Consider the following 5,132-nt stretch of genomic DNA (forward strand, 5'->3'; position numbering starts at 1 on the left):
AATAAATAAATAAATAAATAAATAAATACACTTAAAATGCACCAAATAAATTTAAAAAGGAAAATGTTATCTCATATCTTATAATTTAACTGACCTTCAAATTAATTTTTCCAACCTAGATCAATAACTTATATATTTTAGCAAATCCTTATAAACATAATTGTTTGTTTTTCCTTTTACTAGATGCATTTTGGTCTCTTAGACGTTTCTATTTATTTATTTGTTGTTGTTGTTTTTTCCCACAAGTCTTTTTATTTCCATGTGKTGCTTTTACATTTCTCTGTCTCCTGTTTTTACTATACCTCATGCATTACTGCCTCATTAAGCAAACAAGGTGGGCGGTCCTTCTTGGGTCAGCTTCTTTACTATTGGTCAATAAACAGGAAGGAGCAGGATCCATGTGCAGCTCAACTACTATGCATGTTTGTGCTGCCTCAGTTAACTTAAAATTTAAAGTTTAGTTAAAAACAAAGGCACGGGGAAGGGTTTGTGTCCTTGCCCGTCAATCTTAAAACTGAAGGACTTTGTTTCTTTCTTTTAAATTGGTATTTACTTTGCTCAATCTTCATGACTTTGCAATTTAGTAAACACCTCACTATGTTGGGGGTGAACATTATTGTTTGCAAACAAGTTTTTGGGGAGTTTTGGGCTTTTTTAAAATTTTATTTACTTTTTTATTTTATTTTTTTATTTTTTTGGAACACTGTGTCAAGATCTGAAATATTCATCCTGCTCCCACAGCAGACACTGCAGTGACAGTGAAAAGACAATGATGGAGTGGATGACCAACACGAGCTCGACCAGGTGAAACCACCCTCCAGTCTGTGGGGTTTATTTACTCTAAACTTAAAGTTATAGAACTTTATGTTTTTCTATATAAAAAATATACATACATTATTTAAAAAAAAAGAAAAGAAAAGCTCTACACTTGAATTAAAACACGGTAAGTCCTGGCAAAATGCAGATGCAATGTATTCTGGTTGCAGTTGCTAGGAAACAAGTGTTTCATAGAAAATCCTTGTTATGAAGTATTTAAAATGCATTTTTAATTGCTCGTGTGCAGAAAGAAATACTTGAGTATTTATCCTAGGTACTAATACGGAGCACAGCGAGTGCTCTTGTGCATTTAACTCAGTTCTGTCAAATGTCGCCTTTGTGAATTTAAGATTTCCAGAGTCTGTGCACAAGGCTGGATGGGGTACAGTATTGTGTGTCATCGATAAAAAGCCTTTATGCACTGCATGTCACGCTCGCAGAGGCACACCAGCACCAATCGCTTTCTCATGGCGCCGCACTTATCAAACAGTTGCCTCCGCAGCCACAGAGCAGAGGATGCAGCCGAGAATCCGCCAGCCTCATCTGAGCAGGCTTATTTTTAGCAGCCATGGATTGTGAGAGAGCACTTGTTTTATTTCAGTCCTATACTGGCTGAGTGCGAAGCACCACAATTACTGTATTTGGTGCCCCTTGAGTACGCAGTCATTTCCCTCAAGCATTTAGATCCACTACATGGATGGACATAAATCTTACCAACTCACTGCAAGTTTTTCTACACTATATTTCTCTTAAAAAAAGCTTTTTTGATTCCTGTTGTGTAACTTCAACAGGTATGATGCAGTATGTTTTACTGCAGGAACTGAGTATTTTTCTGATTTGAGTAAGTGTAAAAGGCACAACACAACAAAAGTCTCAAAAGACTGAGTAATCATGTCAAATTTCAGATGAATTTATGTTAATGGAGACATATCCTGCTTTTAAATCATTCTTTTCACATTTAAATCATTCAGGTAGAGTTTATATAAAGTTGAACTGCAATGCTTTGATTGAATTCACCCTTGTTGTAACTCCACAAGCCCCTCTTTCACCCCTTTTCTGACAAAGGCCTCAGATCAACTCGTTTTGAGGCTGTCTCCTTAAACCCAAGCGACGCGCTTCACACTCCGCCCCCCTTCAGCTTCCAGACCAGCAGTGGCAGCTGGTCAATAGGGGGCGCTAGGGTGCTGCCCCACCACTAGTTTTTTTGTACATAAAAATAAATACATAAATAAAATAACTAAATAAAACATTAGAAATGTTTCAAAAAATCGTATATAAACCCAAGCGACGCGCTTCACACTCCGCCCCCCTTCAGCTTCCAGACCTTCAGTGGCGGCTGGTCAATAGGGGGCGCTAGGGTGCTGCCCCACCACTAGTTTTTTTGTACATAAAAAATTAAAAAATAAATAAAATAACCAAATAAAACGTTGTAAATGTTTCGAAAAAATATGATATATATGTTTTCTGTTAAGTAAAATAAATAATTTAGAGTTATTGATGTGTAAACTTCCATTTTACTCATGAGCTTTTTTGTGTTGAGTCAAAATTTTTGAGCAAAATTTATGTACAAAAAATAACACAATACATGACATTGTAATGCTGTTTTATTATTTTCATTTGTTTAATAAATACACTGGCATGACACAAGTTAGTACAGGGCCATTCAACTGGCGGCCCACGGGCCACATTTGGCCGACGAGTGACCAAAGTTYGGCCCGCCAATTGATTCATTCATCTCTTAAGCTCAAACCCCCGGTTTTCTACTTTAATTACTCTAAGTTCTTTTGGTTAAACATAGACATGTTTGGTATCTAATGGTAAAAACCATTTCTATGAACTTTCAAGACAGTTAAAACTACAAGAAATTGAAGATAAAATTATGAAAGTGAAAATAAAATAGGTTTAAAAAATTGGCAATCAGAGATGTCAAAATATTATTTGTGTCAAATAGGAGGCATAATGTGTTCTTTTTGTTTTTGATAATGTGTAATTATCACTACTTTTATTGGGTTCTGTATGTTGTATTCATGATTGAATGCAACAAAATAAACTAATTCAAAGGTAACAGATCTTGGTAAAACTTGGTTTATTTACATAATGACTTTAATTGTTGAATGTTCGGCCCCTCAGCTGTTGACCGACAGTAACTGTGGCCCCGGAGCAATATAGTTGAATAGCCCTGACTTAGTACGTTTGATTGCTTTCTGAGATATGTATTTTGGAGTTGTAGATCCCCAGCCCCCACCCACCAGAGAAAAATCCATCAGCCACCACTGCAGACCAGTCCATTCCAGTTTGATAGAGGGGTTTATAGCGGTGCAAAATCTTTTTATTTACAAATGCGTTAAAATATGTCAACAAGGGAAGACGACCATCCAGCCTTACTTGTTGGAGCCAGAGTCTGACCCAAAGCCAGAGGAGAATAAAGATGATGAAATTGTAGTTGGTAAGTACAGACCTTATTAGTACTGCCGCAAATAATTTGATGAAATAGTTCAGAAAACGTCATAGAAAAGAAATCTTAACGGGATGAAAATATGGCTAAAACAAAATATGAAGATGTCTACGCAGCACCAGGAAAGCCTTTAAAGGCTAAAAAGGTGGATTTTGCATGATATGTCCCCTTTAAATTAAAAGAGTTAAAGCTAATGTCTGCGTAGGCTAAGGCTGAGAACATGTTGATTTGGCCTGACTTTAAATCTGATCAGTTTAAGATGTGTGCGCATTGATTACTTCCTGAGAGTTTCATTTAAATCCGTTAAGTGAATTATGAGATGTTATGCTAACAGACGAGCAGAATTTGTTTGATTTTTAAAACCCAATTTTCAGAGCTCCATGCGATTAGTTGATGTTTGGGATGACTTTAAACTACAACCACAGGTGATCTTTGCTCAATATTTGTAATTTACAGACGTGTTTTGTGTTTGCTAATTTGCTTAGCTGTTGSAACCATTGAATATATTATGTTGACTCTTAAAAGAAATCAGTTTTCCCGCCAGTGATTATCTACTAATAGTTTCATTAAATTCCCTCTGCTAGTTTATGAAATATTTTGCTAACACTACAAACGCWTGCACAGACAAAAGCATTTGTGACAAATATTCTGAACATGTCTTTTACATCAGGCTTTAATTAAAATCATAAATCAAGATGAAGGACTCTAAAAATGGATCTCAGAGTAATATTTATGGCAGGAGGAGGGCGACAGTTGCTAACCGATCTTAAGGCAAACATGATTCAGGAATGAGCAGATAAAGCGAGCTAGGAGAGCGGACTCACCGTCGTGTTTCCCACTGCTCCCTCCCCACCCCACATGAGGACGGCGACTAAAGCAGAGATTTTGACTCAGGTGCAAACCGTTGTTTTGCAAACGCCCACACAGGCCCAGCTTTCTTACAAACACAATCCACCAGAGACAAGGCATCTGTTTTAGTCTGTGTGTTTCAGGGGAGGAGGAGGGGCTGTGTTTGTGTCTGTGAGTTTACATTTAAAAAGATATTTTAGCATCACTTGTGCTTTTAATGCCRTGTATTTTCCACAACAGGACCGCCTTAAGAGAAAATAAATGGCGGTCAGCATGGGCCTGCATCAGAATGGGGGGGGGCAGCTGTTTCCACATGAAATTATCAAAACCTATTTGTTGCACCAGAAAAGGAGCTTTGGGATAAAAAAAAAAAAAAAAAAAGGAAAAGTGCAAATGTAAAACAAGTCGAGACAGAATCTGACAAGACACAGAAATATCCTCTGTCTGCCTCTGGTGTTCTGTTTTACACTCTCCCGACCATTTTAATCTCCCCCCTTTAATACCATCCCTCCCAGACTCAACTTTGATCACTGTCATTGTGCTAACTTACAGGACTGGAAGGATGGAGACAAAATGTATTATTCATCCCACGCACCAATTTGGATCTCCTCTGCAGTCTGTAATGCACTTCTCTCATCTGCCTGTCCGTTTCGTCTGTTCTTCATTCATTTGTAGACACGGATATTTAAAGACTTCCATGTTCATAAGAACAATCTCACTAATTTATATGAATTTACTTTTTGTTTCATCACAATTAAGTGAACCAGCATTTGTAAAGACTGTAAAAACTCGCTGTCTTGTCCGTTTTAATTCTAACAGGGTTAGAGTTCCTTGTTTATAACATTTTTGCTCTAAAAATCTCACGGGCAAACAACTTTTAAATACAATCTACTTAAAAAAACAAAAAATACTTTAAAAAGACAAAATCAGCATATTTATTGCTTGTTGCTGTAAGATGAAAGAGGAAAAAAATTGTGTGTGTGTGTGTGTGTGTGTGTGTGTGTGTGTGTGT

Source organism: Austrofundulus limnaeus, unplaced genomic scaffold, assembly GCF_001266775.1.
Source record: "Austrofundulus limnaeus strain Quisiro unplaced genomic scaffold, Austrofundulus_limnaeus-1.0 Scaffold152, whole genome shotgun sequence".
Lineage (NCBI taxonomy): Eukaryota > Metazoa > Chordata > Actinopteri > Cyprinodontiformes > Rivulidae > Austrofundulus > Austrofundulus limnaeus.